Consider the following 13,346-nt stretch of genomic DNA (forward strand, 5'->3'; position numbering starts at 1 on the left):
ATGCCATGTAGTGGCACCAAAGGAAAAACAATTTTTAATAAATAAAATTCATATAGTAAGATTCATATGCATCCATCAGGAATGGATAATTCTATGTATTTAAACTCTCCTAGCTGGACCCTTATTCTCTGGTGCCTAATTCTCTTTACTCATTCATCCAATTCATTTGGCGATAGTTTAATGAGTACATACTATGAGTCAGACATTGTGGGAGGTAATGCAGAGATGAGCAGAGGAGCCGCAGGCCTTGCCTTCACAGAGCTTTGTTTGTTTGTTTGTTTTTTCCTGGTAAATTAATATGTACTGATGTATGTGAATGAATTCGTGTCATGTTATACTTAACTCACATTTGCATAACTTATTTGCATCTTAACAAGAATGCTGACCCAAAATGTGATCCATTTTTGTCCTGTCTGGTCCTGATGGGGTAAGGAACACTTTCTGAGAAGGCATGGTTTCCTGCTGTCTGTACATCGCAACCCCTAACTTATCACTGACAGTAAGTTCCTAGGATAAAACCTCTCTGCCCGTAGTAGAGGGGATGCTGGAGAAACCCTATCTGGATGGTGAAGGCCAGATGATCATCCCAGATGGTGATTTTGCACATACCTAGTACACTTCAATGAAAAAATACACAATTATCTTTAAGTACTTACTTGGTGCTGGGTCCTGAAAGAATGTGGGTGAGATTGTCTGGATTTGAATCCATCCTCCATTTGTTAGCCATGGCACCTCTCTGGCCTCTGTTTCCTCATCTGTAAAAATGGAGATAATCAGAGTAGTTATTCATAGAATTATGACACTTAAATAAAATAATCTACATAAGCATTTAGCTCTGTGCTTGCCACATTATGGCACTGAATGAATATTTAGCTGTGATTATCTTGCCCTATGTGCACAGCTGTTTAGACAAAAGATTTGAAATAAGTTGAAGAAATTCTTCTTCTCTCTAAGAATCTAATAATCCCATTTCAGAAGAGAAGGCATACATTAAAAAACAAGAGAGAAATCACAAGATGATTACATTAGTTAAGGTTCTTTTATTTGCAAGCAATGAAAATTAACTTTAAGAAAAAAGATTGAGAGTGAGAATAAATTCATTGTAATGATTCAGGGGTGTTCCATGGCCTCAAAAGTCAGTTTAGGTCCAAAACCTTGACATGGACAAGAAGCCAGCCAGCTCTAGAAATTCAACAACTAGAACTGGGTGACTGGGTGTGGACCCTGGGTCTCTTGAGCTCAGCAAGTAAGGGGACTTCAACTCTTAACACCTTTTAATCTCTGGTTTCCTGGTTTCCAAGTTTTAATTTCCTTGAGGAAGAAGCTGGTTAGCCAGTTTGTCTCAGTGTTCTACCTCTGGATTGATTCATTAGGGTGGTCTCCTATCAGTCAGGGCAAGGTACAGGGGTATCCCATTGTATACATTGGAAGGCTTTTTTTTCCAGATGTTAACAAGGAACTCAGGGAATAAATAGATGGCTTCCTGTTACCCCTTTGCCCTCATCTCCTACAGTACTCCAGACACTCTGACCTTGATTTCCCTCAAAATAGCCAGACACACTGCCTCAGAAACTTGCTATTTGCTATTCCCTTTGCCAGGCATGCCCTTCTGTTAAATAACCCCATGAATCACTTCCTTATCTCTTTCATATATTGAGTCAAATGTTATCTGCTCAGCAAAGCCTTCCCTGACACAGTTATTTATTTATTTTTAAACTTAAAAAAAAATTTTTTTTAGGCCATGCCATGCACCTTGTGGGATCTTAGTTCCCCGATCAGGGATTAAACTAGGCCCTCAGTGGTGAAAGTAGGGAGTCCTAACTACTGGATCCCCGGGAATTGCCAACAAAGTTATTTAAAACGGCAACATATCCCCCCCAGACATCCACATACACACCTCAAATCACACTTTCTCTGCTCTCGTTCTAAAATATTTATAACCTGCAGTACCAGTTAGCCGGGGCTTCCCAGGTGGCGCTACTGGTAAAGAACCTGCCTACCAATGCAGGAGACATAAGAGACACGTTGGATCCCTAGGTTGGGAAATTTTCATCCCCTAGAGGAGAACATGGCAACCCACTCCAGTATTCTTGCCTGGAGAATCCCATGGACAGAGGAGCCTGGCGGGCTATAGTCCATAGGGTGGCAAAGACTCAGACACAACTGCAAAGAGTCGGACAGGACTGAAGCAACTTAGCATGCACGCACCAGTTAGCTACTTCTGTAACAAAACAGTGCAAATTTAGCAGCTTTAAACAACTGCCATTTTATCTCGCTTGTCGACAGTGGGTTGGTTGTGCAGTTCTTCTGGCCTGGACTGACTCAGTTGACCTCCCCTGGGTTTGCTCATGGATCTATGGTCAGCTGGCAGGCCAGCTGATGGTTGCACAATCCAGAATGGCCTCATTCACATTTCTAGTGGTTGTTCTCTTCCATGTAGTTTTTTTATCTTCCAGCAGTTTTCCTTGGAATCATTCATATAGTGGTTGAGTGGTATAGAGGTCTGATGGCTCAGACGGTAAAGAATCTGCCTAAAATGCCGGAGACCCAGGTTCAATCCCTGGGTTGGGAAGATCCCCTGGAGAAGGGAATGGCAACCCACTTCAGTATTCTTGCCTGGAGAATTCCATGAACAGAGTAGCCTGACAGGCTATAGTCCATAGGGTGGCAAAGACTCAGACACAACTTATTGACTAACACACTTTCTTTGAGGATTCCAGGAATAATAAGGGAGTAAGCCCCGGTGAGCTAGCACTTTTCGAACCTTGCTTGTATTTGTATTTTATTTGCTAATGTCCTTTTGGCCAAAGTAAGTCTTGTGAACAGCCTAGATCTAATGGGTTGAGAAATAGACTCCAATGCTTAGTGAGAAGAGCTGCAAAGTAAAACAGTAGAAGGGTGTACAAACAGGGATGAAAAGAACTCATGGCTATATTTGCAATCTATCACATCTTTAATATATCATGTAGTTTACTTATTATTTTGCTTACTGTAAAAATAACTCTCCATTCATTCATGAATCCCTGCCACAAGAATAACACTGGATGTGGAGAAATTTGTGTGGAGTGATTAGTTTCTGTTTCTCTGCCCGCACTGAAGAAATGGAGTCTATTTATGCGAGAGGCTTTCCTTTGAGTTGGGCCCATCTAATGCCACATTTGTGTCTTATAAATTCTGAGTACTCTTTAACTGCTTTAATAGCACAATGTATTAACCACTCTCATAATTGCATAGATAAAATCCACGTTTCACATGAACATTTAAATGAATGCAAATCAACCTAATGGCCTCTCCTAGAGGGAGGATTATTATGCAATGAACATTTGCTCTAACTGATATTATATATGCAAATGAGATTTTAATTTTGATATACTTTCACATGGACATATTTTCAGTTCAATGCAAATCTACTTATAGTGTATCATTAAGGCTGAATCAGTCTCTTTTCTAGTATACGTATGTGTGTGGTTAATGTTGATACAGACGATGAAGCTTAATTTTCAGAATATCAGATGCTCTATTCTGCTCACCACTACCCCCCCACCCCCAATGTCAGCATTATTATGGAGAACTTTATTTTTTAGATGGGTGCATGATGTAGGGTACATGATGTCTTACCCACCTACATTTTTATCCTTTTCTCTTTTTCAGCCACCCTCTCCCACTTTCTCCAATGTCACCCTATACTTTTGTGTTTGTTAAAATTATTATAAAGGCACAATGTTGTCATCAGATCAACTCACTTGACTTCTCAAAGAAGATGGCTTGATGGTCACAGCATCTTCATTGATATGGCAGGCAACATTTTTCATTCAAAAAATGTTCCCATATAATTCTCTCTCACAGTGGCAAGACCAATATACATATAGGTCTGGGGATATCAGGCATCAGTATAACACAAAGATAAAATAACACAGAAAAATAGCTAAATGCAGTATGTACATAAGTGCTAAGTCACTTCTGCTGTGTCCAATTCTTTGGGATCCCATGGACTGTAGCCCCACCAGGCTCCTCTATCCATGGGATTCTCCAGGCAGGAATACTGGAGTGGATTGCCATGCCCTCCCCTCCAGGGGATCTTCCTGACCTAAGGATCTATAAGTGTGATATATTTTTATCACATATATTTTATGTGATATATTTTGGAAAACAAATTAAATCCAGTCTTGCAAGACTGCACATTCACCTCAGTATTAGCGGCACTCCATTTATTTGATTTTCTTTCAGCTAAAAACCAAGGAACTGTTAAATTGCCAACAGGCGTTCATTTTGTCAGAGTTGAGAGGAAAGCACTCAAGAGAAGTTAAAGCAATTCTTTTCTACTGGGTAGGCTATTATTAGGCAAATTGCACTTTGCTTTTAAAATGTTTCTAAAAAAGACTGTATGCTCATCCCCCAAACACCTTCCCATATCCAGGAGTTTTTGGCTTCATATGACCTTATTATGGAAACATTAAAACCTATGTGTCATCCAAAACTATCTCTAGGATTAACATATCTGTAGTAGAAGAGACAATTTAACTTTTCTAATATGAACTTCCAAGAAAAAGAAAAAAAAAAAAAAACCTAGATAGTTGTCTACATTAGACTACTCCGTGGAGAGCTCTGACCACAGAACACAGGTGAAGTATGGATGGTAACTTCAGGCTGAGCACAAGATTCCTGGAGCACCACCCTGTTACCTCACCACCAACCAATCAGGAAAGTCATACACCCTGCAGCCTTCACCCCAAATTTTGCGTGTAAAACTTCTCCCCCAAAACAATCAGAGTGTGGGTTTTTTTGTTTGTTTGTTTTTAGCACAAGCTACTGTTCTCCTTTCCTGGCTTTGCAATAAACCTTTCTCTGATCCAAGCTCTGATATTTTGGTTTGTTTCGCCTCACTATGCATCAGGCACACACAATCGCGTTTGGTAAGGAGTATTCTCCAGGTCATGTACAGTTCCTATTACTGACTCTGCAAAAACACTCCCAGTACCAGCACGGTCTGCTTACCACTCTTTGTTGCTGTGATTAATTCAGTATTCTCCGCAGCCTAATATCTTTTCTTTAACATCTAGGCCACCTAGGTTTCCCTTAATGCCACATTGACAAAGAAATCAGCAAATATCCTCTCCCATTCTGCTCGTAACTCCAGCTCTTTTAGTGGAACCACAATCCTTTCAATAAAGTGTCTGATTAGAGATTTTCATTTCCCAAAGCTTTTCTACTTACGATATAATTGCTTCTTAAAACTAAAAAAAAAAATAAATTCACTCTGGAATAAGTGAGTAAGGAGAGTAAACCTCTCCTTTTTCTTTCTAATACTTCAGAATTGAAGAGTGTCAGCTAAGAGAGTCAGAACCAACTTCAAGCCCTAGATCTTTCCATTACTGGCTGAGATGCTGTAGGCAGGTTTACTTGATAGGTTCTAGGATTCAAGCTTCAGAATCTAAATAAGCAGAGAGGGAACTGTAAATGAATATTAAAATCTCAGAGATTTAACTTTGAAGGAGTCAGAGGAATAATCTCTATGCTGAACTTCTTGGTAACATGCTGAGAAATGGAATATTTCCTGCCATGGCAGTAAACAAGGATGCCACAGCCATCAGTGATTGCAGCCCACCAATGTGAGCCAATGAGCCCTGAGGAAACTTGGGAAAGAAAAGAATACCTGCCATCCAGCACCCATTCCCTGCAGTATGTCCTAAGGAAACCCAGGATGTGAAAAGAGGAAACTGGCCCCAGATAGCTGAGGGGGATGCATATGAAAGGAGTGATTTCAGTGAGCCCAGACTCTTACATCTTCCCAAACATAGAAAATCACTGATTTCCTTAACTTGGACTATCTGGTTTACTTTAATTTACAATAATCTTTTTATGTTCAGAATACCTGTCTTTTGTTACAAAACTTCTATATAACCTAGCTCCCTCCACCCTCGCCTCCTTGGAGCAGTTCTCTCAGGGTTACTTGAGTTGCTGTCTCCTAGACTCGAAGTCCTAAAAATTTCCACTGAATAAAACATAACTCTCAAATTTTAGGTTGTGAATATTTTTTAAGTCAACAATTCCCAGGGCACATGGCAGAACTGCCCTCTTCCGCCACCTAGGCTAGCCAAACAGCTGCCCCAACAACCTGATTTTCTATCTTCTGTCTTGACATTTACAGTAGGCAGTGTTTATCATTGTGCAACATAGTTTGAATTACAAAGCACACCTTTATTAGGCATGTCTGATTCTTTCTGACCCCATGGACTGTAGCCCACCAGGCTCCTCTGTCCATGGGATTTCCCAGGCAAGAATATTGGAGTGGGTTGCCATGTCCTTCTCCAGGGGATCTTCTCGACCCAGGGGTTGAACCCGAGTCTCCTGCATTGCAAACAGATTCTTTATCGTGTGCAAACAGATTCTTTATCGTGTGACCTACCCTTTACTTGACAACATACACACACAAAAATACCTAACAGAGAGCCTGCCACATCTCCTGTCTATAATAGCCTTTGGAGATGGACATGTAGAATTGATTGGGGGCACAGTGGAATAAATATTAGATGAGTCTCCAGGAAATCCAAATTTTATATCCAGATTTGCCAACTTATTTACTATGTGAGCTGAAGTAACACACAGGACCTCTCTGACCTCAACAGCCTCAACCCCCAAATGAAACAATCAGCCCAAATGGTTACTAAAGCTAGTTCTTAAATCCAGTAATCCTAGCAGATTCAGTTAACTCTCTGAAAATTATAAAAGTAGATCTCTTATTCATATTTAATTTTTAATGAAATAGTTTTATCATGATTTTTAAAATTATACATTCTCACTTTTAAAAGGTAGAAAACTATAAATTAAAAAAAAATTAAACCTACTTGTAATACCCACTATCTTATATTTTATCTTTCTGGGCTTCTTTCTTGATTTCCAATTCTTGTTCCCATCCATTATAACATTAATTTATTTTAGAAGGTCCAAGGTGAGGTATTATTTTTAAATTGCATTTCTAGTATAAAATTCTTGGATTTTATAATGTCCAGGATATGCACTATTTTATTTTTTGGCCACATTATGTAACATGTGGAACTCTCCCAACCAGGGATCAAACCTGAGCCTCCTGCAGTGGAAGTGAGAAATCTTAACCACTGGACCAAATCTAACAGAAAAAAATTAAATTATTTGTGCTACTTGTTTTTGTAATGGAACTGGACCTTCTGAGGCCCTCCAGGGCATGAAACTCTTTCCATGTCCCCCTCTCTTATTTGTAGGAATAAAATCTTTAGCCTCCTAGAGCTCCCTGATTTCCAAAGAGCAGTTTCAAACAGTTGCTAATTAGGGAAGTGAGGGAATGCAGAAACAAAGGAGGGAAAAAAATCAAGAGAGTACAGTGTAGGATCCTGGTTCCTCCCCAAGGAATATGAATATATATATATACACACACACACACACATATATATATATATATGTAAAACAATACAAGAACTAAGGTGCCCACCAAGGTAGAGGATGGTAACTTCAGGCTGAGCACAAGATTCCTAGAGCACCGCCCTGTTACCTCACCACCAACCAATCAGAACAAAGTCACACACCCTGCAAACTCATCCCAAATTTTGCCTCTAAAAACTTTTCCCCAAAACCACTGGGGAGTTTGGTTTTTCTTTTCTTTTCTTTTTTTCTTTTTGAGCACAAGCCAACATTCTCCTTGCATGGCCCTGCAATAACCTTTCTCTACTCCAAATTCCAACATCTCAGTTTGATTGGCCTCACTATGTATTAGGTACGCAAACGTCCATCATTAACATTTTCGTCTAGATTTGAAATTCTGTTTCAATTACAGTAAATACTTCAGTATAAGGCTGCAAAGGCACAATTTAAGAACCCAATGTCAATTTTCTTTTCTGTTTATTTTGTTGCTTTTTTTTTTTTTTTTTGCCACACTGTGTGGCTTATGGGATTGTAGTTCCTTGACCAACGATCATACCCAGGCCTTTGGTAGTGACAGCATGGAGTCCTAACAACTGGACCACCAGGGGATTCTCTCAATTTTTTTTATACTTAGATAGTAATGCTCTGAAAAGTCCAATTGCGAAAGTTTGTCCATTTATCACCTAAGGCTAAAAATGGGACTGGAGAAGTGATGAGGGGAGAATCACTGATCAAGCAGGAAATCGGTATTATTCTTTAAAGCAAAATTAAATCTGAAATGGAAAGCTTAAACATTGGAGTAATATGCTATGCTTAGTTTTGTCCTCAAGTAAGAAAGGCAGTTACCTCTGTGATATGTTTGAAAAAGAGCTCTCCTTTCCACCACCCGAGCAGTGTGTTTCTGTGCTGAAATCTTACCATTCCTTTGGGCTTCAAAGCATATTTAATCTTTAAAAGTCCTCTATGCAAAGAAGGAAGTACCTGTTGGAAGGAAGACCAGGGGTGTACCAACTTATGTTAGAGAATACCAATACAGTGTCTACTGAAGAAAAATTATACAACCTACAAGTTGAGAATTATGTTTTATTCAGTGGACATACTGAGGACTTAGGCATAGGAGACAAGCTCTCAGGTAGCTCTAAGGGACTATTCTGAAGAGATAAGGGAGGAGCCAGGATATACAGTTTTGCAAAAAAAACCAAGTAGTAGGAACATCAAAAGGTTAGTGTTAACAAAAGGAAACCAGATATCTCAAGTTACTGAATTTAGGGTTATTCTATGTATGGGAAGATACAAGAGTCTGGGCTCAGGGAAATCATTCCTTTGATATGCATCTTAGCTCTCTAGGGCCAGTATCCTATTCTTTTCCATCCTGAGGCCCCTCAGGGTACATCATTGGGGGTGGCAGAATTTTTCCTGTTTATTCTCAATTAACATGATTATTCTCACCCCTTGCTTAAGGCCCATATGGTAGAGGCTGTGCTATGCTCAGATGCTCAGTCAGGTCCAACTCTTTGTGACCCCATGGACTGTAGCCTGCCAGGCTCCTCTGTCCATGGGATTCTCTAGGCAAGAATACTGGAGTGGGTTGCCATTCCCTTCTCCAGGGGATCTTCCCAATCCAGGGATCAAACCTGTGTCTCCTGCATCTCCTGCACTGGCAGTTGGATTCTTTATTACTGTGCCACCTGGGAAGCCCTTAGTGACACCCAAAACAAGCAAATAACAAAACACGGGCAAAACTCCCACAAGTCTGATTCTAAAAAGCCTTGTAAAGCCAGGAAAGCATGTCCTGAAGTCTCTTCAGGAATCAGTAAAGTAGAACTATACCTCACCAGGGAATAAGACTTCTCCAAAGTCCTTTTTTCCTCCATGTTTAAAACATTCTATTAGATTTTAACAAAAACTTTTCTAGTAAATGAATATTCTAGCCAGTCAAGCGGCACAGAGATAGAAAGAAAAGAAATAATACTTCTTCCCTTCTTCCAGGTTCTCCACTGGGGTTTCCTTTCAATACCTCCTGCTTTCTAAAGCAGCAAATTGGCCCTGCCCCTGGAACTGTGTGACCTTGGGCAGCCAAGGTCCTGGTTGGATGTTTTTTAAAAATGTTATTGGTGTATAGCTGCTTTAAAATGTTGTGTTAGTTTCTGCTGTACAGAAAAGTGAACCAGCTATATGTTATACATATATACCCTCTTTTTTGGATTTCCTTCCCATTTAGGTCACTGCAGAGCAGTAAGTAGAGGTCCCCATGCTACACAATAGGTTCTCATTAGTTATCTATGCTATACGCAGTATCAATAGCGTATATATGTCAATCCCAAAGTCCTTTTTCAAGGCATCATTCTGCTAGTTCCTTTGTGGTTGCTTTCCTTATTCCCTCTCTTCTCATGAATCTCCCAGGTGCCTTTTTCTCCACAGATCGCCAGCCTTTCCAGACTATTCTCATCTTCTGGGAGTAGCTCTGTACCTTTTCATATATAAATAAGTGTTTTCACTTTCTCAAATTCTTCTCTCCACTTCATACTCCAGCACTGATGCTTCAAAAACCCAGGATTCTCAAAAGGAGAAATAAGGGGAAAAGACTGGAAAAACACATACATAACTAAAATTGCTTCCTATCAGAGTTAAAAGCAACATTGCGAAGTTTTTTTTTGTGGAAAATTGTCAGTTCAGTCCTGTCTTTTCTCCCTCCTATGCTAATTCAGCCCATTTAGGGGGAAAACAGGCTTATTAGAAAGGATTTATCTCCCTCTAAACTAGGACATGTAGGCTGTGCTCTGTGAATACTGAAGAAATAGCAGAATGCTAGCTCTCTTGCCTAGTATTACAAATCTCCTAACTTAGGAATTCCCACCTTGTTGAGAATGACAGCACCTGTTTTAAATGTGGGACAGTCCATATGTACTTGCTATCAATACTTTTACAAAAAAAATGAGCTGAAATGTCTCTCTTACATTCCCCTCTAGATTGCAAGCTCCTTGTGTTTACTTTAGGGCTTAGTGGCATTTTGCATATAGTAGGTTCTCAATTAATAGTATTAGACATATGTGTCCAATGATCAAAAAATTACAAATACAATAATACAAATGAACTTATGCACAAAACAGAAACAGACTTACAGTCTTAGAGAATGAATTTATGGTTGGGGAAGGGGAAAAGGATAGACTGGGAATTAGGGATTGACATGTACACTGTTATACATAAAACAACCAATAAGGACATACTGTTAAAAAAATTTTTAAACAATATTTACTCCTTAAAAAAAGAGAAAAAATAAATCACTTGAATATGTTTGTAATTTTACATTTCTTCCTTCCAGAATCCAAATGTCCAATATCCTAAAGTACTGTTTATCTGTACAGCCTTTTCCAGCTCTGTTAAACCCATAGACACGTTAGTCATTTTTATCATCAAATACCAAGAATTCATCCATAACCCTCTAATGGCTTTCCTGATCTCCGGTGGAAAATGCTGCTAGAAACAGACACCTACCACTTTAATTTTTTGTGAGGAAGAAGAAAACAGTTTAGCATCCATCATTCTGGGAATAGTTTTACTTCTGACTCTGTGTGTGTGTGTGTGTGTGTGTGTGTGTGTGTGTGTGTGTGCGCGCGCGCGCACACACACACGCTTTGGTTCTAACATGATTTTAAAGAAAAATGTTTGGATAGAATCATTTAATATAAGTCATATATGCATGAGACAAGTCTCTGACGATATTACCTAGTCCAAATATCCTCATTATACTATAATATAGAAAGAGCAAACAGTTTGCATGAATGTTTACTCTGCAGGCAAATACCCAAGATAAGCATTGCGTTCAGTCACTGGTCATATCTTTTCTGGCCTTAGGAGTCTCTGTTGGGTACTAAATTGTAGAGCTTGGTGTATCAGCTGAAAAAAAGTACTCACAGACTTAAAACTTTACAACAAAATTTGCCCTTCATAAGAACACATTGAGAAAGGAAGAGGCAGGGGCTCAATACCTCCATATCCCAATTCCTTACCAAATCAAAAGTATGGACTTTCTTTTATTCCAGAGTATACTCAATGTTCTAATTTGGATTTCCCTGAAACTAGTTCTCTGTGAGTGGTTTCCAGTTTTTACAGTACCCACATCGCTCAGGTATATTTTGGGTTTTAGGTACATACTTAAATCCTATTAATACATCATCTTTCTGCCTCTCAGTGATTCCTCAGAGTTTCTGGAGGTACAAAGGGTTCACGTTCTTATTTTCTGGCACATTTATACATTTTAAAAAATATTTTAATATATGTTTTGCATTTTCTGGCAACTGGACACAGGACAGAGGAGGCTTGTCTTATGTGCTCCGTCCACTATTCTAAACTGAAATCACTCATTTTCACTGACCCTGGAGTGGTGGACTACTCAAGCACTAAAATCTCTATTTTGAGTTTATTACCATCTCTACAAAGAACTACTGATAGAGTGCGTCTCAGTTCTGGAAACCTGACCAGAGCTTCCTCTTCTACTTCAAAACATGTGAGTGCTCATGGTCTTCCAAAAAGCATTCTCCATTTCTCCCTTATAATAGAATCACTCAATTATAGGTAGGTACATGGTCACCCAGCTAAAGACTACATATCCCAGCTTCCCTTGTAAGTAAGTGTGGCTGTGTGAGTAAATTTTGGCCAAAGAGATATGATGGAAGTGATTGTGTATTGGTAAATGTTTAACCACCAGCTCTCAGGTGTAGGGAACTTCCCAGGTGGTATACTAGTGGTAAAGAACCTGCCTACCAATGCAAGAGACATAAGAGATACAGGCTTGATCCCTGGGTTGGGAAGATCCACTGGAGGAGGGAATGGCAACCCACTCCTGTATTCTTGCCTAGAGAATCCCATGGACAGAGGAGCCTGGCAGGCTACAGTCAATAGGGCCATGAAGAGTCCGAGCACATGTGGGTGTAGAGGAGGAGGAGCCCAGATTTGTAGCATTTTCTAATTTCTATGGTGTAAATACTCCAACCACATCTGATTTCAATCTACAATGTCATTGAATGGCAGAGTTGGAAATGATTTGCAACATTATATTGTATTCCGACCATGTGGATAGACAGACACAAATAACATCAGTAGCATAGATAATAGTAAAGTGTAGTAAAATAATTGAGGGAAAATACACTTTAATTATTTGCTCTTCAAATACAATTTGTTTAATGGTAAATTTATATATTTAATTTTTAGCAATGGCTATCTTTTGCAACCAACTCACAAAATTCTCAACAATTTAACAATTGCCTCTTGTGAGCTTGTGCAACCTGGTGTGAGGAAGTTCTGATACACCATTAAGTGGAAGTATAGTTGACCCTTGAACAACATAGGGGTTAGGGATGCTGATCCTTCTTCACAGTTGAAAATGTGAGTATTATGTACAGTTGACTCTCCATATCCACAGTTCCCTGATAGCTCAGTTGGTAAAGAATCCACCTGCAATGCAGGAGACCTGGGTTCAGTTCTTGGATCAGGAAGGTCCTCTGGAGAAGGGATAGGCTCCTACTCCAGTATTCTTGGGCTTCCCTTGTGGCTCAGCTGATAAAGAATCTGCCTGCAATACAAGTGACATGGGTTTAATCCCTGGGTTGGGAAGATCCCCTGGAGAAAGGAAAGGATACCCACTCCAGTATCCTGGCCTGGAGAATTGTATGGACTGTATAGTCCATAGGGTTGTAAAGAGTCAGACACAACTGAGCAACTTTCACTTTCACTTTCATCCATGGTTCCACATTCAAAGACTCTACTAACTGCAGGATGTGTAGTATTTACTATTGAAAAAATATCCACGTATAAGTGGATCTACACAGTTCGAAGTGTGTTTTTCAAGGCTCAACTGTACTGTGTGACATCTCAGGCACATTCATAAAAGAAAACATCTTCCCTTCCCCTTCCCCTCTTCCTGTTTCTGTAGTCCAGAGCACAAAGAAAGC

General features: G+C 39.6%; 1 long non-coding RNA gene across 1 annotated transcript in view; it reads right to left on the minus strand.

Annotated features, from left to right (window-relative positions):
- Positions 1-682: 682 nt before the first annotated feature.
- LOC133052467 (uncharacterized) overlaps positions 683-13,346 on the minus strand; it is a 91,561-nt gene continuing 78,897 nt past the window's right edge. The window contains exon 4 of the long non-coding RNA XR_009692054.1: positions 683-755. This is a non-coding gene — a long non-coding RNA (uncharacterized LOC133052467). The remainder of the gene's footprint in view (positions 756-13,346) is intronic.

Source organism: Dama dama, chromosome X, assembly GCF_033118175.1.
Source record: "Dama dama isolate Ldn47 chromosome X, ASM3311817v1, whole genome shotgun sequence".
Taxonomy (NCBI): domain Eukaryota; kingdom Metazoa; phylum Chordata; class Mammalia; order Artiodactyla; family Cervidae; genus Dama; species Dama dama.